The 26,982-nt window shown below is 42.5% G+C and overlaps 1 protein-coding gene and 1 pseudogene across 5 annotated transcripts in view; one reads left to right on the forward strand and one right to left on the reverse strand.

Annotated features, from left to right (window-relative positions):
* The window catches only part of Camk1d (calcium/calmodulin dependent protein kinase ID), a 382,840-nt gene that overhangs the window by 260,232 nt on the left and 95,626 nt on the right, over positions 1 to 26,982 (forward strand). The gene's annotated exons all lie outside the window — the stretch shown is intronic.
* On the reverse strand, positions 23,200 to 23,847 carry LOC107150273 (annotated as a pseudogene).

The raw sequence follows: 26,982 nt of genomic DNA on the forward strand, positions 1-26,982 counted from the left end.
TTAATTGGTTAAGTATTCTCATTCACCAAACAAAGTATTGCTCTAATAACCTATTTCTCCTTGTGTTGGTTTGACATTGTTTTGTGAGGAGTTTGTGCCTCTCTATCACTGCTCACCCCAAATTAAAAGTATGTTTGAACAGAGAATGCATCTAAAAGCACATATAAAGGAAGTTTTTTTTTTTTTCACAAAAGAGTAGATATTAAGAATGGGTTTGAACCAAGGTTGTAATTTACAATTTAAAATGTCCTCGTATTCAGTTTATTACTAAGCGGAAAACAAACCGATGTTTGCAGTTGGTAAATTTATTCCTGTGGTTCATTTTGACTTGGGAGTTTAACATTTGATCAGAAAGTTCACACACTGTGACAAAATACTTGAGAAAATCAGCTTAAAGTTTCAGACCTGTAAGACAAGTCAGCAACCTCAAGTTAGGCAAGAGTTTATGTTGCTGCTGAGTTTGAACTTGGTAGAGTAGGGAGGGTTCCCAATTTTCAGCCTTACAGCAATATCTACATTGGTTTTTGACCAAAGAACTGGATGCCTGGTCTAGCCAGGTTGACACTTAAAATTTACCATTGCTGCTCCTTACAGCAGGCTCCTGGCCTGTCTTGCTACTGCTCATTTCTAGTAACTTCAGCAGTAGAAGATGCTCAGTCTAGCTCAGAGATGATGTTCAATCCATGTGTGTTGAGACAATCAGTGAATTTATTTTTCTGGAAATTGCTTGCTTATGTTTTTGCCCACTTTTCTATTTAAATTGTTTGTGCTTTTCTTATTGATTTATAAGACCACTTTGGTTAATATAAAAATTACTCTTGGGTCAGTTAAATGTTTTACCAACATTTTTCCAGTTTCTCTTTACTTTTTAAATTGTTTTTGGCCGCAACCAAGTTTTTATCTTTTATTTTCATGAAGTCAAGATTATTGATATTATTACTTCTGAGTTTATATCACGCATAGGCAGATGTTTTACAACTCTATATGATTAAAAAAGTAGTATTATCTTTAGTATTTTGTTATCTCATTATTGCATAGTAACCCCAGGTACTACTATTTCAGGCCTCATCATCCTCAGTCTGTCTGACCAGATCCTGGGTTTCTTTTTGGGGGACTTCCCTGATTAATCAGGCAAGATTTGTTTTTTCAAAGAAATATTTTTTTAGTTGTAGTTGGACATAATACCTTTATTTGATTTCTTTGTTTTTATGTGGTGCTGAGGATAGGACCCAGCACCTCCCATGTCCTAGGTGAGAGCTCAATTGCTGAGCCACAACCCCAGTCCCTCAGGCAAGATACTACCCACTCTTCCCACTCTGTTGAATAGGACCTGGAATGTGCTTTCTTGCCCTAAGGCATGCCTAGGGGTAATTTCTTGGGTGCCTGCAGGCCTGAAGTCCCTTAGCTGATCTTGGGACCTCCAGTCAGCTCACCCAAGTTCCAGGGCTTAGCATTCAGCACAGTATGACTGGTGCTATGGTGTCCTTGTTGGGACTAGGGCCCTGAACTCCTCTAGCCTGCCTCCTCTAGTCACTGGCCAAGGTTCTCTTTCTAGCTGGATGGGCTCCCCAGCTTAGTGCACTGAACCCTGTAGTGCTGACCACAGCCTGACCCTACCCCATCTCACCATCTCACCCCTACGGCAGTGGCCTACAAAGTGTTGGCCTGCATATTACTTCATTGTACCAGATCACCACACAATTAGTGGCTGAAAACAGCACACATTCATTATGTTATGGAGATGTTTATGTCTAGGTGTCCTCAAGGCTGTCTTCCTCCTGGCGGCTCTGGGGAGAGCCCTGCCTGTCCTGCCTCCTGGGGGCCGCCTGCTTTCCTGGGTTCCTGGCCTCCCTCTTCAAAGCCAGCAGCAAAACATCTTCAAGTCTCTCTCTCCCCTGCCCTGCTGCTCTGCTTCCGTCACCACATCTCCTTCTTGGCTCCTGTAAACACCTTTGGGTTACACTGGGCCCACCCGGAGGGTCCAGGCTAATCTCCCCATCTCCACGTGTACAAAGTCCTGATTGCCACATCACCTCACATACTCACAGGTTTCTGGGATTAGGCCTGGGACATCGTTGGGACCCATGGTTTCTGCCTCCCTCAGCTTCTATTCTCAGAATAGCCTGATTCCTTTAGCTTCAGCCTCACCCAGGCCCAACTTCCTCTCTGTCCCCACTGGCCCTGTGGTCACCGAAATCTGACAGTGAGATAATGCCCAGCATTGATGATTATTTTAAATAATAGTTGACAGTAGATTATAGGGCGTAGTTCTTCAGTGTATGGCGGAGTAGAATGACATGCAGAAGCGCCTCCTGCCCCCACAGGGGTCCTTCATGCTTCTTCCTTTTGGTTACTTAGGACCTTGTTTAGATGACTCCTTGCTATGTCATACCTGGCTCCAAAATTCAACAATTCTGTGATATGATCCACAGAGCTACCAAATGACTCAAGAATAGTCAATTCAAAAGGTAGCCTGTTAAAAAATAAAGGACCATGATAACTTTTTGAAAATAACTTATTAAAGAATCATGTGGTGCTTCAGTGTTTCCTGGATTATTCAATAATTTTTCTAGAGTGAAAGGCTTGGAAATTGCTGCTTTCAAATTGTCCTAGGAGTCTGAGCTTCTTAAAATATATCCATCTCCTCGAGTTACATGTTCATATTCGTGTTCAACAATAATTGCCTTAATGGATGAAGATGTCATTCTCTGAAAGCTGTCACTTACTGGCTCAATTCTACCTGTAATTCTTGATGTGCTTCTTCCTGTATTTGGAAACATAAGAATTTTCTATGCGGTAGAACAAGTAGTCCTAGTAAATTCCTCCTTTGATAGGAAAATGGAATCTTCAAAGATAATAGCTTATGAAGATGTGTCAGTTTTGTATGAATACAAAATAGTTCAGGATTGGAAGTGTCTCCATCTTGGCAGTATCATGGAATATTCCAGAACATATAGCTGCCTGGATCCTTTCAAAGTGGATCAGAGTTCACAGCTAGGCAGTTTTATTTGCTGTCAATATGTGTGTTACTTTTCACTGAAGTTAAAAAAAATGACAATAAGTTTAATATGATTTCTATTAAATAATTAACTTCTCTTAGGGGCAGTATAAAATGCAAGCCAAAACAGGGTATATTGATAATACACCTAGAATTTAAAAGAAACTGTGGAAGCAACTCTGAGTTAAATACAGATTGAGTATACCTTATCCAAAATATGTAGAACCAGAAGTCTCCTGATTTTGAGTTTTTTCCAGATTTTAAAATATTTGCGTTTGCATTTAAGGAGATATTTTGAGGACAGAATCCAAGTCTAAACAGGAAATTTATCTATGTTTCATCTTCTCCTTATAAACATACGTTCAAGGTATTTTACACAATATTTTTAGTGTACCCATGTTTTTACCAAGACCTGTTGCATGAGGTCAGGCGTAGAATTTTCCACCGGTGGCATCATGTTAAGGCTCAAAAAGCTTCTGGTTTTGGAGCATTTGGGATTTTGGATTTTCAGATCAGGGATGCTCAAGCTACCTTTCATATGTTCAAGATCTAGAATGAGTCTAGATTTTGTCTAGAGAGTCCCTAGAAACTAGAGAAAGCTGCTCAGGCTTTGACCTCCTGGATTATTACTTTGTGTTAAATATAAAACAACCAAGAATAAGAATAGGAAACTGGCTGAACTGCAGCAGCATCACTGGGTGTCTGAGAAGGCAAAGATGTTTTGTACAATCGAGAATCAGTGGAAGACCCTGGAAACGGGGGCTCTTCCAGTGTTTCTACCCATGGGCCTGACCCTCTGCCTCTGGTCTGGAATCTGGCCAAGCATGGCTTGGGTGTGGGCTGTGGGCTGTGTCCATTCTGTGGCCACGTGACGTGGAAGGTCAGGAGGCCTTTTGGGTGGTGTCTTCTATAGGAAATGACCTTTGCGGTTTCCAGAAGTCAGCTACTAAATCTCATGAAGTGCATTCAGTTCCCTTGGCATGAATTGCAACTTTGACAGGAAAGCTTGTGTGGCCTTGGAGTAGCTGCTACTTACTGAAATAGTGACTAATTGGGCCAAATTTTCTAAAAATAGGGACTTTATGAATAGCAGTCTATTGTCAGACTGGATACGGTTTTCTTTCCACCTAAATTGCAGACACATAATGCTGGCACAAGAGTTCAGCACGATGTTTGATGCTTAATAGTTGCTCATGAAATTCTAAAATTCACTGAGATTCTTAGGTGTACCCAAGAATGTACCTTGGATTAGCAAACACTGAACCAGGGTAAGTCACAGGATTAGGTTCCTTTGAGCTTGCTGTCGCAAATTTTCATAACCTTGTTTTATGTATGCCTCTGTTTAAAGACACCTCATTTAATACATGTAGCTGATTCATTGACATTGAACTTGCAACCAGCAGCACTAGAACTCAGACCTGAACAAAGCTGTGGAATACATAAGGCCTCTCACAGCTTTCCTGAGCTCAGGAAACCAAGATAGCACTTAAGCACTATGTGTGAGTGCTGTTGTTTTAAACAAAAAGCACAAAAATGTGAAAAATCTGGCACTAAATCGATGTAAAAACGGACACCTGTGAGAGGAACCAGTGTGACAGGTATGGATTTTGTTTGACCTCAGCTGGGACCATGTGCATCTGGTGACTCAAATTTTCTCTCCTCTGCTCCTTTTCAAGAAAGACCACAAAACTGCCTCAAAACTACAAGTACTGATTTTGTAGTTACCAAGGAATCATAGCAAAGAGTATGAATTTGCAAATATAGAATTCACCAGTCATGAGGATTGATAGTGCTTATATTTTAATTTTCTTTTCTACAGATATATGAAGCACAAAATTTCCCCCTGCCTTTTGGGGATTATTGAATATTTACCGCTATTTTAAAGTTGACTTTTCTACTTTTTAGTTGCACATAGATTGTTTAGTGTCCAAAGGGTTTTCACTTCCTATGGCTTGATCACCAAAATGAAAAAGTGATTTGCAAGCAAAAACTCACCAAAAAAAAAAAAAGAAGAAAAGAAAAAAATGCCAAAATGAAAAGCCTGCACAAAGATTTTAATTAATGAGATAATGATGATGAATGTTAAGGCTTCCTTACTGATCAGACTTCAGACTTCTTCCAGTACAGAAGGGGCAAGGAGTGGAGATGACTCCCTCTGGTCAGCTCAATTGTTTCCTCTCCTGGATTCAATTTCGTTTCAGTTAGTGTAGCTTCTTCTGCAGACTATGCCTTCCACTTCAAAATGTTCTCTCAATATCCATTTTCCAATGGCCTTTGCATCATTTCCTGGTATCCACTTTAAGAGTCTGCTATAAAATAAGTTTTATTTTTCTCCAAACATATCCACTTATTCCTAGAAAGGAAATCTCTAGTTCTTTCCCCCTAGGGTGGATGAATCCCAAATCAGAGGGGATTAACATGAGAGGCATATTTCCCATCCATGGGCTATCCATCTGGGAGCCTGGCTGGAGACCAGCGCTGCTTCTCCAACTGTCCATTCAGAGACCAGGCAGGCAGAGTCTTCTGTTCCGCACATGGGTATAGATGTCTGGCTGGCAGAAGGGAAGAGGAAACGTGTAGGGGGTCGGGTGGGCGTGTTTATGAAGGCCCCAGAAGCAGTGCACACTCTTCCCACATTCTTGGGCCAGAATTCATATATGTGGCTCCTCTTTAGATGCATGGGGGCTGGAAATGGGGGCTCCCTTGTTGGGAACCACGTTCTAGAAGCAGCATTCTGTTCTATGACAGGGGAGCATGTGTGTTCTTCCCAGACAGCCAGCTGTCCCCGACACAGCACAGAAAGTACTGCATTACATACAAAATTACATACGAACTGAGGTCAACGTCAAGGGAATGAGGTTGTTGGAAGTTTTTCTGTCAGATTGTCCTTGTTTCCAAGTTAAACCCCTGCTAAACCTGGTCTGTCTTGGAGGCATAGGAGCCCTTGATCAGTCATCCAGATGACCAGGCATGGGTGTCTGTTTCTCTCTTTTCTTTCTCTTTTTTCTTTTCTCCTGGTGCTGGAGATCAGTCCCAGGGCCTTGTGCATGCTAGGCTAGCACTTTACCAGTGAACTACACCCCCAGCCCTTTGGGCATCTGTTTCTGACATTCACAGGAGCTACTCGATGACAGGCTCCATCTGTGCCTCATGCAGCAAAGACACCCAATAAGGGCAACTTGAACAAACATCAGTGCAAAAATGCTTGTGTCTTGACAACGGCTTGTGCATGTAGTGGGGCCTTGACTGGCAAACACTTGGCTTAAATTATCTCACTTAATCCCTAAATCCCCGTTTTGAGGTAGGTTGTATTATTGAGATCCCTATTTTAGAGGTGAGGAAACCATGTACACAAAGATACATACCTTGCTTACAGTCTCATAGCCTGATCAGCCAAGCTAGGATTTCAGAGGTTACCATTGAGAGCGTTTTTTAGTCCCACTTTGTGCTTCCAGAAGATCTCAGATACTGTGCATCACAGTGGCTGAAGGTCACTGGGACTGTGCATTATCTTAGTTACCTGCTAGAGAGCATATTCCCTTCAGATGGTGATGCCCAGGCTAGGGCTACTGAGAAATGCACACATGCATTTTTACGGACAGAGAAACTGAGGCTTAGCAAATAAATGGCACAGCTAAGGTCCCATAATAGTTCAGAGTCATTTCCAAGTAGGCTTCATTCTAAGCAAGTGGCTGGTCACCATGAAGAAGATAACTACTTGTCAAATAAGCCTTGCTGGCAGGGCTCCTCAGGACAGCCAATATGGAAGCCGCCAGAATGACAGGCCAAGTGATAACACACCAGGAGAGGCCAACCTGCAAGTGACACCTGTCCAACAGCACCCATCCCTGTGATGCCTAAATATGGTGAGAGACAGATCTGGCTTCAATAAAAAGGTGAAAAGCCATCATAAAGTAAATGCTGCTGCTTATTCAAAAGCATGAATTCCACAGATGGATCCTGTGTGCTTTGATACTTGATTCTCTTTATGGTGAGTCAAAAAATAACTCGGTGTTGTTCTTTGAATTATTTCCCAGCTTTTTTGAAATGTGTTCAACTGACCCTCCAATTAGTGGTCTTAATTAACACTCACCGCAGGTATGCCCAGAACTGTGCTCTATCCGGCCCCTCTTCTTACCCTCGTAAATATAATTTTAAGAAGAATCCTCATCAGGGCAAAGTTAAAAAATGCAATGTTATTTATGTAAAGCCCCTTGCTGTTACCCAGCATTCAGTGTAAGTGTGGCTAATTACAGTCAGCAATTCCCATCATTGCAGGACTATAAATAAAAGTTCAGTGTCATCATTAGAATTATTATCTTAGTTTTGTATGAGACATTTGGTGAAAATGGCTAGGGACAATGGAAATGTGGACACACTGAGACCTTCATCTGCCACAGCCATCTTCCAGAAGATGTCGTATTTTCAAGAGTCTTATGTTTTCTTCTTTAAAGTGATAACCCTCAAAAAGATTTTCTTTGAATGACCCATCAAGTATTAGAAGTCAAGTGCAGTGTGTGTTCTGGATGATTGACAGCTTATAATGTGACAACTGACAATAAAATGAGTTGCATCAAACTTTGTGAGTGCAAGGTGGCACAGCCGTTGAGACTTTAGACAGTAGGCAATGTTGTCCATGTTACTCCCTTCAATGTGTGACAGCAATCATTTCATATATCTCCCATAAAAGCCTATTTTCTGTTATGTAATATGAATTAAATATAATTTATTTTTGTTCTAAATTATTATTATTATTATTATTATTATTATTATTATTATTTGCAGTAGTGGTGTTGGTAGTAATTTTGATCCTAGGAAAATGAACTAAAAACTGGTAAAAGTTGTTGGCCAGAATCGATGGGGTGCAGTGGCACATGCTTGTAATCCCAATGGTTCAGGAGGCTGAGGCAGGAGGATCCCATGTTCAGAGCCAGCCTCAGCAACTTAGTAAGGCCCTAAGCAACTTAGTGAGACCCTGTCTCAAAGAATACAAAGGACTGGGGATTTGCTTCAGTGGTTGAGGGTCCCTGGGATTCAATTCCTAGTACCAAAAAGAAAAAAAAAAAGGTTGTTGGGCAGAATCAGACTGTAGGGGCAGTGGGTATGCTGTCTCTCATGGTCCAGTGTTACTGCTCAGCAGGGATCGGGGATAAATTAATGAGCTCACTTAATGAATGGTTTCAGATCACAGGTTAGGTTTTGTCACACCCAGGTCTTGAACTATTGAACACTGAGATCAGTTCAGTGCATTTTGTCCAGGTTTAAAAAGAAGAAAATCAAACAGAATAGAAAATTATAAAGTACCCATAGTAAGGATAATAAAATGTTTTATGCTTTTGTTACGGAAGAGAGAGAGAGAGAGAGAGAGTGTGTGTGTGTGTGTGTGTGTGTACTGTATGCTTTTCCAGACAGAGAGCTACTCCTGTTCAAGGTAAGTGGAACCAGGAATAAAGTGCATTATTGTGCAACCAGGACTTAGGCCAGAATGAAGGTCTTCAGCATACTTACAGAGGATATAGACTTTCTCTCAGTCTCATCAAAATAGGATATTTGGGCTGTGCTACTCAAAAATAGGCAATATCTCATTTAGCTGGAATGCCTAGGGAACAGGAATGTTTTTATTAATTGCATAATAGATTAACTAAAGGTAATACTAACTAGAAACAGGTGGCTTCATGGTAGCAGTAATTGGACATCTTTACAAGATGCGTAATACTGTAACATCCTTATTCAGTAGTTAGTTATACTAAAATCATTTCATTTTTTATTAATTTAGGAAATTACAGTATGCCAAAATTAAGAATGGTGGTGCAACAAAAATATATGTAGATATTATGTAGAAAAGATAGAGTTTCCATGGTTGTCTCATTTATTGTCTAAGCAATTTTTGAGCAAATTTTGAGCAGCTACTCATCTGCCCAGAGGCAGAAATGGACCTGTAGATACTTGATGGCTATTTAGGGTCTTTGTTAGTCAACTTTCCATCACTGTAACAAGATGCCTGAGATAATTATAGATAGAAAAGGTTTGTTTGGGCTGATGGTTTTAAAGATTCCAGTCCATGATCAGGTGGACCTGTTGTTTTTAGGTTTCTGGTGGGGGTACCCACTGGCAATGGTGGGGAGCATGTGATGGAGAAAACCACTCACCTCATGTCCAGGAAACAGGAGAGGAAGAGGCTGGATGCACAGTCCCCTTCAGAGACACATCCCAATGACCTAAAGACTTTCTAGTCGGCCTCACCGCCCAATGGTGAGGGATCAAAGCTTTAACACATGGGTCTTTCTGGTCATTCAACCTCCAAACTGTAATGGGATGAGAAGGTTGAGAATGGAGAAAGGTATGCATAAAGTTGTCTGGGATTTTAGTGGAAGTTGGACTAACTGCAGTTTGGGAAGACATCACCCATCACAAAGATCCCTGAAGGAAAACTTGCCGGGCAAATAAGAGTTTTCCAGCTAGAGAAGGAGAGGTGTTGAGGGACACATCCCGACTCCAGAACACAGCTTGGAATTTACTTTGTTCACTTAGCAATTGATCTACTTCAAGTGTCAATTGCTTCTTTCTCTTAAAAACAGAATTTAGCCAGGCACAGTGATGCCCACCTATGATCCCAGTGGCTCGGGAGGCTGAGGCAGGAGGGTCATGAGTTCAAAGCCTGCCTCAGCAAAAAGCAAGCCTTGCTAAGCCTGTCTCTAAATAAAATACAAAAATGGGCTGGGAATGTGGCCCAGTGGTTTGGTTAAGTGCCCCTGAGTTCAATCCCTGGTACCAAAAAAAAAAAGAGAGAGAGAGAGAGAGAGAATTTAGAAAAAAAATTTGGAGACTTGGATAATTACGTTTTCTGTAAATTCAGTTTATCAGAAAGCAGCAATAAGTAATGTGTTTTAATATGAAGTGAATGGTTTTTTGTTGTTGTTTTTGCTGTTGTTTAGTTTTGTTTTGTTTGTTGTGACTGGGGTAGAATTCGTTCTGTGTAATTTTGATTTTGAATTCCAATTTACTAATCCGGTTAGGCATCTCAATACCTTATTTTCCACAAGAGTTGCGAGTGTTTATTGAAAAGGAGAAGAGAGTTAGAGGGTCAAATAAAGCTTTCGTGGCAGGGCAGGTGGGCAAACCTGGGGAGGAAGGACAGGGACTGTCTCCTGGAGGTCGTTATACGGCAGACGTGGAATAAAGATGGAGCAACGGCTGGCACTGGCACTGATATGGGGGAATTCCAGAACAAATTCAGTCCTGCCCTTCAAGTCCAGCCCCCCTCTAGCTCCAATGCATCAGGCAAGAGCCTCTTTGAGTCGACTTCCATAGCTACAAAATCAGCCCCAAACATACTCTCTTGAAGTCATATTTTTTTGTGGTGAGGGTTCCTAAGGATTTACATATGCTTAGCACAGAGTCCAGCCAAAGGATGTGCTCTGTGAATGGATTTTCTCCCTCCTGACCTCTAGCCCCACATGTGATCCTGGGTTACTCTTTGATGAGGAATCATCAGGGTGGCTTTGTCATTGCAGTGCTGGACGTACATTATATCTTGTTTGACCCTCCCTCTCTAGAAGTCAGAATGTATTCCTGCAACACAGTAAAGTTCAATGTCTCATCATTTTAGCCTTGTCCTTCATGCCCCTCTCAGCAGATGTGTGAGTGCAACTGGGATTCTGCCACCTGTGGTACAGGGGTGATGTACCATGCTGACAGGGCACTCCCAGATTATTCCTGGAGGTTCCAAAAGTCCTGGTGGCAACCGAACATGTTTACCTTCTCTGTAAAAAACACAGGCTTTGGGTGGTGGTGAGAGTGTAGGAGGTGAGAAGAAGATGAAGAAACTTAACAGGATCTGATGATCAGAAAAGCATAGGAAAGGTAACAAATATGCTCTATGTTTTTCCTGTCTTATCTCTGATCCTAGTTGGACCTCAACTTGGGATAATAAAACTATACTCAAGATAACATAAATGCAACTTGGTTTTTTTGTTCAACTCTGTTATGTGTGTGTGTGTGTGTGTGTGTGTGTGTGTGTGTGTGTATACTTGAGATTGAACCCTGGGTAGCCCTTTATTTATCTATTTATTTATTTTATTTTGAGACAGAGTCTTGCTAAATTACTTAGGGCCTCGCTAATTTGCTAAGGCTGACCTTGAACCTGTGACCTTCCTGCTTCAGCCTTCTGAGAGCTGGGATTACAGGTATGCCTCTGGGGGCCCAAGTTTGTAATATACTTCTTGCTACTTCTTCCCATGATCTTTAGATGACCTCAGCAAAAGAGCTGATGTTTTTCTTTGCCTCTAATTTAAAATAATTTGCATGTCTCTTTTCTCTTTAAGAGCACTCATTTCCTGGAATCATTTTATAGATATTAACTTCCAGAAGAGTTTACGTTCCCAGCCTTTTGGATACATGGGTGGTTTACGTCTCTTCATTTTGAGATGGTTAGATACTGACTTTCAGGTAGTATGAACTCCTTAACCAAGATATTATTGAGTTTTAAATAGGGACAACTTGCTTGTTTTAAATGACTCCAATTATATGTGAGGGTCTTGAAGTTTTTATGTCATATAGTAAAAGCCTTAGCTGGAATCTACACTCCATCCTTCAAAATGTATTTCTCCTGTTCCCTTTCATTCTTGTGGGAATTTCTTATGCAGTGTTAACTTCCCCAATATTTTGGTTTTTGGAAGCATGTTACATTACACATAGACATCTACATTCTACATTCAGATATGAATTCTCTCAAAGCTGCATATTGTAAAATTGAAGAGATTTGAGACTCAGTGTCTAGGAGGGAAGGTTGTGGGGCAGGCCTGTTTTATCACATGAGGAAGAGTCCAGCTCAAGCCTCATTGGTTGATTCTATGAAGTTCTTAGAGTGAGTCCCTCCCCCACCTTAAGTCCTAGAATGAACTGAATGTCCACAGGTAGAAGGGGAGGATTGACCTCTATCCGTATCAGTTTAAAACATTATTGCCCCATCTTGGTCGGGGCCTTACCTACAACCCGTCCAGGCCACTGCAGTCGCTTCCCAAAAGGAAGTCACCTCCTGGGCTAATCTGGAACATTTCCTTTATTGCCAATAATAACTATAGTGAGTTCTAATGAACTGTGCCATGATTGATTTTGAAACTTACTTGCAATTTTGTAAAAATTGTCCAAAACCCAAGGCAGTATGAAGACTGAACTTTAGAAGTAAGAAAAAGCTTCATTTTTTTTTTTTTCAAACTAACTGTGGCCCCTGGAGGCAGATCCAAATCCTCTGAGCTTAGTTTTGAGCTTCTGTGAGCTGGGAAAGCATCTGCCTTGCCTTGCTTGTGTGGCACGGGATTCAAAAGAAACAGTGAAGTGAGCTGGGCATGGTGGCACATGTCTGTAATCCCAGCGGCTCCAGAGCCTGAGGCAGGAGGATCGTGAGTTCAAAGCCAGCCTCAGCAACTTAGCGATGCCCTAAGTGACTTAGCAAGACCTTCTCTGTAAATAAAACATAGAAAGGGCTGGGGATGTGGCTCCGTGGTTAAGCACCCCTGGGTTCAATCCCTGGTGGCAGATGCTGATAGCCTCCCATGTACAAGGCAATAATAAAACAATAAGGTGACATGGGGCAGGGATAGAGGCTCTGCAGGCTCCACGGTTAATGTGCTTTGGGGACGAAGATGACTTTTGTTTTCCACAGTGCCTAACCCAGTGTGCTGTGTAGGGACAACTCATGGTTGTCCTGGAGATTCAAACTGAACCAGGCAGGTCTAAATCATCAAAATATTCGAAAAACCACAAGGAGCCTCAAAGGACTAAAGGCTGGAAGGGTTAAAGAGACAGCTGAGATGGTGCTGGAAGCTTGCCTGACCTTGGACAGGAAACTGGGAGCTGGAAGAAGGTGGGGAGGAGGCGGCCCCTCTTAGCAGAATCTGGTTGGAGCTGTTGCCAAGAGAGCAAGGACACAGCCTGAGCTGTGGCAGAGGAGGGGAGAGCACAGGTCTATTGGGAGAAGGTGGCATCTCCCCTCATTGTGAGACCTTCCCCCTGGGTGAGTCACTCTGTCTAGGGGCCGTGAGAACCTGACTGTGGAGTCTCTGGGAAAGCCCAGGTGGAGCCTGGAGCTTCCACAATTATAGAAATGGAAAGCTTTTTAAAAACCCAACAACAACAGCAACAACAGAAAAAAGATGTTGAGGGTTTGTAAAGATGGAATACTTGTAGCTGAGAAAATTCTTGGCTGAGAAAATGTGGGGAGTGCTGAGACAGTTGTTGGAGGATTTGGATTTTTTTTGTTTGTTTGTTTAAAGGAGAAGACAGTGGCTATAGAGGGGACCCACTGTCCCCACCCCGTTTGCATTGTTAAAACAAACCTAAGGATAGAAGACTTTGCAATGCAGTAGAATGTGGGGAAGGAAATGAAAACAGGAGAAATATAAAGAATTCAATGCATTCTTAAATCTTAAGAGAATAAAATTATCTTGAACTGAGACTCATAGCCCAAAGCAAATAATCTGCTAACTCAGAAATGGCAGGAAGCCTTTTCACAAGAACAAAAGGAAGTATAGCTCTTGAGGTGTGCAAAGAGGGACCGTGAAGGGCCTGTGTGGTTTCATCTGTCAACAAAAGCCTTGTTGGGTGACTCAGTTTCCTCCCTGTGGCACTATTCATGAAAATATCTATTTACCTAATGCCTTGGGAAGACATTTGAATTTATGATTTAATCAGTTTGAAAATATTTCTGCTGAGCTTTGTCGCTTCATTTAATTTAATTTTTTTTTATTGTTTGGTGGCTGGTGGACTGCAGGCAGATTTAGCAGGAAAGATTACTAAGGAAGGATCACCTTTGCTAAGGCGCTACCATGAAGAAATCGAAGAAAGAACAACAGATGCCGGGCACTTCTTGTTTTAGGCTCTGTCTACTGTATTTACTGTTTGTTTTTTATTGTTGTTGTTGTTGTTGTTGTTGTTGATGATGGTGGTGGTGGTGGTGGTAGATAGTGTGTATGTTTTCTTTTATGTGTGTATTCGTCTTTGTTTATAAGCTTGTCATGTTTATATGGGGACTGCTTAAGATGCTTCCAAACAATGAAATAAAAACACTGCTAGTTTTAAGGGGAAGAGTTCAGGAAGGTGCCATAAAGAGCATAAGGTAGATGCCCTGTTTTTTAAGGTCTGTTCATTAATTCATCATTTTGGATACATACATGATTTTCCTCATTACCTAATAAAAAAAGAAAAGTTGAGCCAGGTGTGGTGGCACATGGCTGTAAACCCAGCGGCTTGGGAGGCTGAGGCAGGAGGATAACGGGTTCAAAGCCAGCCTCAGCAAAAGTGAGACACTAAGTGAGACCCTGTCTCTAAGTGAAATACAAAATAGGGCTGGGGATGTGGCTCAGTGGCCAAGTGCTCCTGAGTTCAATCCCTGGTAACCCTCCCCTCCCCCCCAAAAAAAAAAAAAAGTTACATGATGGATAGGTGAATGTAGCTGGAATTTGGGTCATTTTCTTGGTCTGTTACCTCGATTGGAGGCCAGCCCAGCAGAGTAACTGGCCTATTGTTTTTGGTCCTTGTTCCGTGAACCCCTCCCACAGGGTGCTCGCAATGGTTATCTCTGAGATCTCAACCCAGGATAGAAACACTGTTACTACCTAGCTTCATAAAATTTGGAAAACACAGGATAGTGCATTTTGAAAGTGAAAAAGTAATCTGCAGTGTCTTCTATATTTTGAATTTACAGGAGCACATGCACTTGGGGGGTCCTTTCCTGGTCCCAAGCTGCTTGTTCTTCTGCCTCGTGTACTGACTGGTCACAGCCTCTCCTGCTCCCGGCTCTCTTCCCCGTTCCCTGTGACATAGAACACAAAGTACCATGCTTACTCTAAAACACTGAAAATCAGCCCCAGAAGAAACGTAAACCATGAAGACCAGCAGCTCTCCAGCTGTCTAGCAAAGACAAGTTGCCAGTCTCCAGATCTCTGGGCTCCAGATCAAGGACCCGTACAACCAGACCAGGCCTACGCAGCCCACCATCTGTGGGACTTGGATTCACTCTCCCTTTATCCGTGGGCCTAGGACAAAGGGTAGCCCCTTGTCTGACTTCAGTTTCTTCTTGTGAAAATCCAGCATGGCTTTAAGAGTATTTCAGATTGTGTTACAAAATGGCCTCCTACCCCGTGCCTTCCTCTCTGTTCATTGCTTTCTTGGTTGGTTCCTTTCACCACTATTTATTATCTGCCCCTGCCAACCACCGTGGATGGTGCCAATGATAATATGGATATGATACCTCATGGCCCTGCTTATAATCTGAAGTACGTGTGTGTGTGTGTGTGTGTGTGTGTGTGTGTAGAGGGGCGGGGATTAAAACAACTGTGTTCAGTGAAGTTCTGTCTTCTGGAATTCGAATATTTGTATCTTCCAAAAGACAAGTCCTTTAAGGGGCCGTTAATTCATTATAAAGGCTTAGGAATAATTGGAATGCCTATTTTGGGGGGTGGGGTTTGTTTGTTTGGTGCTACTAGACATTGAATCCAGAAGCTCTCCACCACTGAGCTACTTTTCCAGGCTGGTCTGGAACTTATGATCCTCCTGCCTCAGCCTCCTGAGTCACTGGAATTACAGGAGTGCACCATCTCACCCAGCTTGATTCTTACTGCAATGTGCTGTCAGTCACTCTGTATTCATTCTAAGTCTTGAGTTAATCTGGGATCCTACACAGTCCTTTGGTTTGATGGGTTAAAATGGAACTGGGGAGAAACAAAGATATAGTCCTAATTTTGGGATTTCTGGTAGCGGTGGTATGATCACGTGCGTTCTTGGCAGCAGAAGGTGGCATGGGGAGCTAGCAGCATGTGGTGGCTGGACCCTAGGCATGTAAGCTTTTCTAAATGTGTTCCCAGTGTTGGCTCAGAAAGGTGATCTGCTGACAGGTGAATGGCAGATGAATTCATCATTTTTTCATTCATCCAGTAAATATGCTTCCATGGCATGTAGTTGCTGTACTTGGGGAAACAGCTGTGGAGGTGGCCATAGAAATACTGACTCCTGGAGTAACAGCACAGAGTTACTTGTCAGTTTATCTTTTTTTATTGGGGCAGGGGGGAGTCCTGGGGACTGAACCCAGGGTCTCACGCCTGCTGTTTGTGCTCTGCCAATGCGCCACATCCCCAGCTGTCCACAGCTCTCTGCTGTGGCTGCTGCTGCTCCTCCTGAACAGTGGCTTTCAAATTCATCCCCCTTGGGGTCCTCAGGTAAGTCAGGGAGCTCAGAATCACGATAGGGGGAGTGGGTTCCAGTCCTCATCCCTGTCTCCTCCACAGCAGTTTCACTTGTTACATTTTCTAAAAGCATCGGCAGCCATTGCCTCTGTGTGACCCATCACATGTGGCTTCAGTCCCATCAGAGGATGACTTGGAATACTGGTGACATTCACTGTAAAGGCAAGGTAGAAGCAGAAGTCCTAATTGCTGGGGGAAGCATCCTCCTGCCAGCACATCCATGACCAGTGGGCATGGACGGAGATCCACAGTAGTCTCCTTGCCTGGAAGGAAACCTATTAATCAAGAAGCCCCAAGATCTTATTTGGCTTTATTTTGTATGAGCTCCTCCTTTACTGCATGGATCCTCTCTAGAAAAGGTTGCTGGAAATCAAAATCGATCTACCTAGGAAAAATGAAGAATTCATAAGTTCTAATGTCATCATTTTCTCTCTTAAACACACACAAAAAAGAGAAAAGGAATGTCTGATGTACTGATGTAATGTAGGGGCTAGACATTCTTTTATTGATTGTTTCTTTGTTAATTCTGAGATTAGCCTCTGTGGCAGAGGCTTGTTAGCTTTTCATCAAACTCATTAACTTTTCTTCCTGGGCACAGAGCTGGTTGCATTTCCTAGTTAATTCTGCAGTTAGATTCAGCCCAGTGACTTGCATTTGGCCAGTGGAATGTGAGTGGAAATGATATGTATAATTTCAAGGCCTGGCTCATCAAAACCTCCAGTGCAAAATCCTTTATGTGCTTTCTGGACCGATGGAAAAAATCAGCTTCCTGTTGAAAAAAAGGTTCAACATCCAGAAGGAAGGAGAGTGGATCCCTGGGTCACTTCTAGGAGGGGGCACTGATGGTGAGCTTTGAGTAAGCAGGAAATACATTTGAGCCATTATGCATTTGGGGGCTTTGTCTGTGCCTACAGCTAGCATCTCCTGACTAATAGAGGTTGTCATCATAATTTCATCATGATTAGAGAGGGGAGCTTTAAGAAGCAGTTGGAAATTCCAAGAGCAGCAGAGATTCTCAACTGAAGGACTTAAAACTTCCCGTGGCGAATGATGACATATGGGCTAGACCATCACCAACGACCAGCTACTGGGGGAGCTGAGTGAGGCCAGATTTGCAAAGACCTTCCTACCCCCACCTCCCACGAGGGTTCCTGGTATTAGTGTTTTAGTGGGGGTGCCACTTAAATCTTGCCACTAAGAGAATGAGAGACACCCACCTGGTATGGGGGGCTGTACAGTACAGTGAATAAGCACATCAGCTCCGGAGTCCAAATGTATAGTTTTTACAGCCTGACACTGCAGCTTATGGAGTGGCTTTGAACAGATCTCTTAATTTCTCTGTTTTTCAGATTCCTCTTTAAAATATGATGATCATAGTATTTATTTCACAGATTGTTGTGAGGATTAAATTTTATACATATGTATATATAAACCTATCAAATATGTATATATAACTTCATTATGTATAAATTTTACATATATGTATACTTAGAACCGTATACATCATACAGTTTTTCAAAAGAAAATTATCTGTTATTATTTGTAGCCAACTGATCCAAAGACAGACACTCATTTTGTTTTCCTGCTCAGAACTCGAGGTATGTTTCTGCAAATAAAAACCATAGCTGGTTGCAGATGGAATGGAAATAGTTTATGCTGCAAATATTTTTATGTAACATCATGCCGCATCCACCAGAATATTTCAAACAGTCTACAGATAACTTTCAGAAGTTGAGCTGTACCCCATCATTCATTCCATACACATTTATTGAACATCTATAATATAATAGAAACTACACCAGCTGTGTAAAACATAAAGGCAAAAAATTAAGAGCCCATAGATATATTGCTACAATGTGACAGCCGTTGACTTTGTGTATCAAAGTTGTTAGCCTCTGGAGAGCAAGTAGGAAGACCACCACAGGCTTCTTTAGGACTCAGGTCCTGCAAATTATGAAGCTGGAATAAATAATATGTGGCCAGAAATGCTTGGATTAACCCACCAGCTGCTGCCTAGGCTTGATCCAGCCTTACTCGGTGGAAATGCACTACTTGGAAGCATGACCCAGGCAGAAGGGAGCTTGTAAAGAAAAACACTGTAATCTACTAAGAACAAAGAACTAATGTCACGGCAGTGCTTTTAGCATACAAAGATACTTGAGATGAGCAAAACCCTATCAGGGACATGTGCCCCCCAAATGTACACTAAGATATGTCCAAACTGAGCATAGATGCATTTCCGTTGTGTTTGGCATTTGACCCATCAGGAGGGGAGTTTACAACCATCTTGTTTAGACTATAAAATGGATACTTTTCTGGTGGACTGTGCTTTTGTAGACATTGCTAGTCTTTGATCACAACAGAATCCATCTCCCACATAAATCTATTGTATAGTACGTGAAATATGAAAATCTATCCTTTCACCCCCACCCCTCTGCCTTTTTGTATTAATTTCAGTGTAAGAAAGTGTTCCCACACTGGGATTCCAGGAACAGTTAGTTGGTTTCTGGCACAAAGCAAACCAGAAACTGGCTGTTTAAGTCACAGAAGGTGATATGGCTTCTGAGGAATTATAACAGGGCAGTCTAAGTGGACTGGGACGGAGGCGCCACCTGGAGGGAGGAGGGGAAAGAGCACAATGAACACAGACCCTGTTTCACAGGCATTCAAAGGGGAAAGAAACTGTCCTTACCTGATGGAAAGCAAAGAACTCGGCTTGTAACTCGGTCTAGATTAATAAGCACGAGAACACATCGACTAACAAGTTCTCTTCCTTCCTACCTTTTGTGGATTTTACAATTAATTTTCATTTAAATGTTTCATTTGTATTTATCCTTTTTTGAGTGTGGAGACCCTAAATGGTTTCTAAGGTATTGCTGTTTGTTAATACTGCTAGATGAGTTTTCATAGAAAACAATGCCATACAGAGTGTTCTTTGCTTCCCTGAGAGGAAGTGGAGGTCATTGCAATCCTTGTTGATAGGAGGTAGGGAAGGACGTGGCCATGAGCCAGGGTCCTCACACTGTTGCGTGTCTGTCCTTTCTAGCAGATCTAAGTATCTGCTCCCCTTGCACCACCTATTCCTGTAGGAAAACCAGTGCCAGTCTAGAATTAAGGGAACATTGGCAGCAAGATGATCAAATGTTACTTTTTAAATATTCCTTGAAAAATAACTTGATCCAAAATAAAGGTTGATCAAAATTCTGTTTGTATACTTCTCATAAAGGTAACACTTTTTTCTTAGGGAGGCTTAATTTCAGATGCTTTGTGTGCCTACATTAGATAATTTTCTTCCCAAATTTTTGTTTGTAAAGTGTGTTTGGCAAACCTGTCATGTGCACCTTGGTTTGGTTTATTGCTGCTTTTGAGGAGCAAAGGCTCGTTTCCTTGCTGATCTGTGTATTTTATCCATGCCTGTCTATGGAGCATCTGCTACTGTGAATGGATAAGAGACAGAGCAGATGTAGAAGATGATTCTCAGAATTTCACCAAGAAGCTCAAGAGCCCTCCCAAGGACAGCCCTCCTCTCCCTTGGTGGGAGCTCCCCAGAGTGGGCATGAAGTGAATTTCTCAAAGCATCCTGCTGCCAGGGCCATTGTGGCGGGTTCACAAATGTTAAGCTGCAGTCCTTGAATCGAGAGTCCTTGCAGTAATGGGAAGGGCAAGTGCTAGAACAGGCACACACAGCAAGACAATGCAAAGCCAACCCCAAGAATTGCATGTGGAGGTACCCAGGGGGGAGGTACTCCCATAGCAAAGCACCACAGCAAAACCCTGTCCGAGGCTGTGTGCTTCTCACAGTCCAAGATCAAGGACCTGGCTGATTCATTATTCCTACAGAGGGCTCTCTTTCTGGTTTGCAGATGACCTCCTCAATTGTGCTCAAATGGTGGGCAGAAAGAGGGCCCAAGTGTCTCTTCTTATAAAGACACTAATCCCATTATAGGGACCCACCCTCATGGCATCATCTAACCCTACTCAGCTCCCAAGGCTCCATCTCCTCATACCATCACATTGGAGCATGGTACTTGAACATATGAATTTATGGGTGGGGAGCTGGGGATCAAACATTCACCTTACTACTTAACAACAAAAGTTTTTTTTTAATTTTTAGTTGTAGTTGGACACAATACCTTTATTTTACTAATTTATTTTTATATGGTGCTGAGGATTGAAAACACACACACACACACACACATTTACTGATGAGAAGACTAAGTCACTGTGAAAAAAGCTGAGCAGTCATGTGAACAAGTGCATTTCCTGAGGCAAGGACCCTTCTGGCCATTCCTGGAGATACTGCTTCCATTTCAGATATCTTGTAGGGCTTCTGTAAGTGGGCACCTCTTAAGAAATCAAATGACAGGAAGCTTGTGGAGGAGACTTAGGCTTATTATAGTTCTTGTTTTGATTTGGGGGTTGAAGTATGGTCTTTTTTTTTTAAGAGAGAGAGAGAATTTTTTAATATTTATTTTTTAGTTTTCAGTGGACACAACATCTTTATTTTATTTTTTTTAATGTGGTGCTGAAGATTGAACTCAGCACCCCGCACATGCCAAGCGAGCTCGCTACCGCTTAAGCCACATCCCCAGCCCTGAAGTATGGTCTTAGGTTAACTTTGCTCCCCAGAATTCCAGGAGTGCCCATTGCTAAAATCCAAGGAAGGAATGCAGACTTTGATCAATGTTTGCAGAAATCTGAATAGGGAGAAAGGAAGAAAGGATGGTGGGCTATCCTTGGCTAGTCACTCGATTGGTTGTTGGTGTTCATGAGGATTGGGTAAGACCTGGGAAAAGGTAGCTGGCCATGTCAGCAGAGCCCCATGGTGTGGCATTGACCCAGATGGACCTGCAGCCCAACTTCTAGACCTCTGCTGGTGTGCCAACATACCAAGCTTGGATCTTTTCATTAGAACAGAATCTCGCTAATCAAAAGACACAGAATGCCTATTTTATTAATTCATACTGAAATGTAATCAAGTGGGTTTGTGTTTGCTAAGCAATGTAGCGTTTCCCTTTAGGCAAAAATACTTGCAAAGGGAAACTATAATCAGAAGATTACCTGGATGGGTGGAAGCAGAGCAAGAGAGGGGCGTGGGGGTACGTTGCTGGCTGGTGGAATCGGGCTTTCATAGATATTCTGAAATCTCCACTTCCCCTGTGGGAACATCCCTGCCAGAGCTCATCACAGCCAGTGACCAGGACTCAGTCTTCCCCAGCAATGTTGGGGAGGCCCTGCTGACCATGAGGATGATCTCCCCACTTTATGCTCCCATTGTTGACTCCCCCCAATCCCTCCCTGTCCCAATAGGTACATTCTGTATTATAGAATATAAATCTAGACAACTCTCTATCTTCACACATAGTGTAGTCTCCAAAGCAAGCACCACCGTGCAAAAGTTGAACAATGCATATACTTAAATATTCCTATCTCAGAAGGTTTAAGATATATTTGTATATATCTTCATAGGTATATGGCAATAGACTTAAAGTCTCTAATTATCCCAAGTCTTTAAAGTCACAGTTTTTGATGATATATTACCAGCATGCCACATAGTTCTTGGCTTTTGGTTCTTTCAACTAAATGCAAATGGTTACCTAGGTAGAGATGATGGAGCATCCACCTGGGCACTTTTGCTCCATTTCATGAGTTCCCATCTTGTCCCATCTCAGTTGCATAACTATTATGAGATCTTCATTTCTTACTACTTATTTCAGTTGCATTTTATCATTTTCCACTTTCTAAAACATAAATGACAATCGGGAAATGCTCCAGGTAGTCAAACAGTGGAGCCAGTACCACTGTGCAGACCCAGTGATTGTCTGCAGACTTGACTAATGGAAAGAAGTCATTGCCACAATGCAGAGCTCAAATTGCTTCTATGAAAATCCAATTTTTGCATGCAAAGGACAAAAATACCATGTGATCTTCCATAATATGCTACGTTTTTAAGCTCAATGTACAAAACTTAGGGACCTTTATACCTTCCATCAGATTATACTTGGATCTGGCAGGGAGATGACATTTTGCTTATTTAAATAAATTTAATAAATAATTATTGAATGACTATTATATGTCAGGCAGCGTACTAAGCTTCTGTTTCCAAGGAGAAGAACGGGAAAAACACCTCTCTCTTGTCCTCATGTGTACCAACAAATCATCCTTCTGAAGTAGTTTTCAAATTCTTTAGGATAGGAATGTTTAACCTCAGCACTATGCATTTTGGGCTGGATAATTTTTTTTGCTGTGGAGGGATGTGTTGAGTATTCTAGGATATTGAGCAGCATCCATGGATTCTTCCAACAGATGCCAACAGCACCCTAGTAGTCATGAAATAAAAAATGTCTCCAGATATTGCCATATGTCCCCTGGAAGATGGGCAAGATCACCCCAAATTAGACCATTGACGGCATTAGACCTGCCGTATTTCTCAACTTTGGTAGATGAATTGGCTATGGGATTATCTACTGTTGGGCTGAACCAGTTTGTTCCCAAAGCCTTACAGATGTGCATGGAGACAGAAGGGCTCTGGGAGAGATGTCACACTTGGTTCATAACAATAACCGTGTGTCACTTCATGGGAACTTGTCACATCCACATCCTGCATATCCAGCACCCTGCTCGTGCCTGTTGCCCACATTATGAGACAAAAGCTGTGCTGTGGGATGTGAACTAGAACAATCTAACTAAATCAGCGGGGGTCATTCACACACTTCGCCTGGACAGTTGCCTAAGTAGCATTGTAAGTAAATTTTTAAAATTGAACTGGGGTCTCGGCCCACTGCACAGGACATTGCAATCCGAGACTGGGTTGGACACCAGGCCACTGCCATCAGCCACAACCCAGCTATGGGAACTCTCTTGAGAGAGAGTTAATAGGTAAATATATCCTATAAATGTTACAGTGTGTGCGCCCAGGAGAGCGAGAGAAAGGGAGAGTTGCCAGTCACACCCTCCCAGTCAGTATCCTTCCCCTTCTTCAGCCTCTGCTTCCCCAGAATCCACGCTCACCTCTTCATAATCCTCCAGCGCTACCAGGCCCTCTCAGGCCTCTGAGAATTCCCCTTCCTCCATGCCTTCGTCCACGTACCAGTGCACAAAGGCCCACTTGGCATATGTGAGATGGAACTTACTTACAGTCCAGGCGGGCCAGGCCTCTGCGATGGCAGTGGTGTACTCAGCATGCACACAGCCTGCTGCACCTTGGCCAGGTCTCCTCCGGGCACCACTGTTGGGGGCTGGTAGTTAATACCCACCTTAAGCCCAGTGGGGCACCAATCCACAAACTGGATTTTGCGCTTCGTCTTGCTGGTGGCAATGGCCGCATTGACGTCTTTTGGGACCACGTCCCTCCTGTACAACATGCAGCAGGCCATGTACTTGCCATGGTGAGGGTCACACTTCACCATCTGGTTGGCCGGCTCAAAGCAAGCATTGGTGATCTCGACCATCGAGGGCTGCTCATGATAGGCTTTCTCCATCGAGATGACCAGGGCATAGGTGGCCACGGGGGAAGTGGATGCGGGGGCACGACACCAGGTTGGTCTGGAATTCGGTCAGGTCCACGTTCAGGGAGCAAGGGACAAAGGAAGGAGTAGTGTGGCACATTCCCCAGTCCCTTCTAGACCCCAGATGCCATCAGCAGTGCTTCTAACCATGTGTGTTAGCGCAGGTGTGGTGCGCTGTCCCACTCCGTGATATTTTCTCATTTTGAATGTGTTGTCAACATTAAAAGCAGAATGCCTTAAATTTAGAAATAGTCCAGCCAAATGTACATTTTATCGTCTTGTCTTATTATGTTTGGTTTGAATTCTAGTTCAGGAGACATAATATCTTTTTTTTTAATAACAGTCTTTGTATTGGTTTTGTAAGTAATTTGAAAAATTACATTTCGATTTTCAACATTTACGCCAACTTTCTGGCACATTTTTACAGCCAAGTTACACTTTAACAGTAACTATAAAGGAGATAATGAGGACCTCCTAACTGCTTGTTCTTCATGGCTGCTGGTGAAATTGGTATAATTAGGCTTTCATGAAAGGAACTGGGTTTTCCTCATAAAAAATACAATAACAATCCTTCCCAGTAATGCAGTTGGCACTGGGCAAGCTGGAAAAAGCGAGACCTTAGTGGAAAAGCTTATGAAGTTCATTGTGAGCAGAATCGCATCTTATTCAAGGCACCGTCTGAAGTTTTGGAGTGATCTTTGCTTCTTCCTGATGAGAGTAATATGTGGACATTTTTCTTCATGAGGAGGAAAGAAAAGATCTCTTACAGAGAAAGGAATGTCAACATCTGAAGAAAGAGCTGCTGTACTGAAGCCATTAATAATTGCAGCGTGACACTGCAGACCAGAAAGAAAAGGTGTGTTTAACCAAATCAGTTTTACGAACAGTGCTTGGGAGCTGAATCTTTCTTTTTCTGAGCTGCTGCTGACCTCCCCACCCCACTTTATGGAATTCCTTGCAATGTGGGAGCAGGACCCAAAGCCAAGCAAATCTGCACATTATTTCAGCCAGCCAATGGGGCATGGTTTTTGGTTTGACTTCTAGTTTTGGAATTATTGAATCAATTTTCTCCTACTGTATTTGAAATGTGGTTTTAAAATTGAGTTCAAAAGGCAACTTTTTATTACTGATTATTTGGGTTCTCTTTCAGTGGGATAGAAAAAATAATAATACCAGAATTACTCTTCTATATACTCATCCTTAATTTTGATTTGATTGTGTCCAAATGGCAAGATTGGATTTTTATACACTATTAAAATGCTTTTATTCAGCACTGTTTTATCTTATGCCCAGTGACAGTGCCCAGGGGGTGCGAATCTTGTGCCCAAGAGGATTTTAATTAGCAGACACTTAAGCCACCAGATGGCTCCCTTAGGTTTTAAAATCTATGCTTGGGGGAAATAAATTGTCTTACCCTAAAAAATTTACTTGAGTGAATTTGAAAGGATGCCTTAAAATCATGATGCAAGCAGGCCTCCATAGCTTCAAGCTGAATTAATAGGTTTAGAGTTGCTGGTTGGAGGGTTTGGCCACTTTGTTTAAAGATACAAGATCTTCAGGATGCATGACTATGTGCCATGACTCGTCATTTCTGTTAGCTTATGAATTTGTTTTTTCAAAGATGAAATGTCTCATCTTTTGATTCTTCTTCTCTCCACTTGTGTTTCTCTACCAAATATATTGTACTTTTTAGGTGGCTCATAAGTGGGCCTTCCCCTCCCCAAGGACAGCATTGGAGGTCCATACCTAGAGCAGCACAGGTGGCTCGTCAGATTTAATATTACCTGCTAAACTTGCCTCTTTCTTTCCCATAGTCCTTTGGGGGTACTTTCACATTTGCAAATACACAGAAACCCAGTGGGGTAGATTGATATCATCAAAAAGAAACAGAGGGCAGGGTATGTGTGAGACAGACACTGGAGTTTGACCATGGATTCTCCTTGCAGGTTCCCAGTAGGACTGTTAAACATTCCCCTGGCTTCACAACTGCCCCACAGTAGGTCTCATGGTGCACACAGTCTAAGGAGAAATTCACCTATGTCCCTCTCACCACAGAGATGTGGGCAGCATCAGGAAGCATAGATTAAGTGGACCTTCACCAGCAAGCTTTGTTTCTTTGGGGAGTTAAAACCACTTTTCCCAGGCCATGCACCTGCCCATCTTAACCTCCTTCAGTGAATAGTTTTTCATCTTGAATTCTGCGGAGCAGTTATCCCAGAGTAAACCCACAGATAACCCTCTTTTAGCAGTTATACAGGCAGATAATCATTGCTCATTCCAGCATTAGATTCTAGACTGAGAACTCAAGGTGGGAGAGCTTTAGAACAGAGCTCAAGTTTTTGGACCTCTAAGGCTCACCCGGAAATTCTTGTTAAAGCAGACTTCCAGGCCCACCTGCAGAGATTCTGATAAATAAGTCTGGATAGGAGACAAGCCACAAGTTTGCATTTCAAACAAGCTCCCAGACTTTTTGGATCCAACTTGTCCAGCGATTACCCCTTGAGCAGCGCAGAATTTTGAGAACATGTTTCTAATACTCAGCTGTTATCACCTCTTAGAGGCAAATAACAGGGCAATGTCCATCAAAGTATTTTCCATTTGAACTGCATGTGATTTTATGTGACTGCGGCTCAGAACTTCAGTCAGGGTGTACTCTTTGTAGCAAGGAGTAACTCTTGGGTCATCAGTGAGGGAAGAGGCAGGCATCAGAGCATTATGCAGAGTGCGGCCCTCCGGGTTTCAGGTCTCCAGGTATATCTGGAGGAACACAATCAAGACAAGAGTCTAGACATTGACCATTAACAACCCAGAAGAACTGGTGTCAGGCATGGAGAGATATACATCAAGTGATGGAAAGCTGACAAATCTGTGACCAGGCTGCTCCAACAAGTCACTTCCAGGCATTCCTACTAATCTTTCAACCCAACCATTGCTTATGGGGAATGAGAGCCAGAGGTGACATCTCAGATAAGATGACTGTTGACAAATTCTCTAATCTCAACTCAAGCAAACACTGCTCCATTGTCCTAAGCCAGTCTCTGGCACAATGCTCTGATTGTCTTAGCAGAAGTTTGATATGAAAATAGGAGCTTTTTTTTTTTTTTGAGAATGAAACTGCTACAGTGAGATTTTTTTTTTTTAATGGCCCAGAGGAATCAACAAGTATTCATATCCATGGCTTTTCAACAACCCCCCTGAAAGGTGGTTGCTCTTGGCAAGTCATGCTGAGAAACCT

This window comes from Marmota marmota, unplaced genomic scaffold (genome assembly GCF_001458135.2).
Source record: "Marmota marmota marmota unplaced genomic scaffold, marMar, whole genome shotgun sequence".
NCBI classification, from domain to species: domain Eukaryota; kingdom Metazoa; phylum Chordata; class Mammalia; order Rodentia; family Sciuridae; genus Marmota; species Marmota marmota.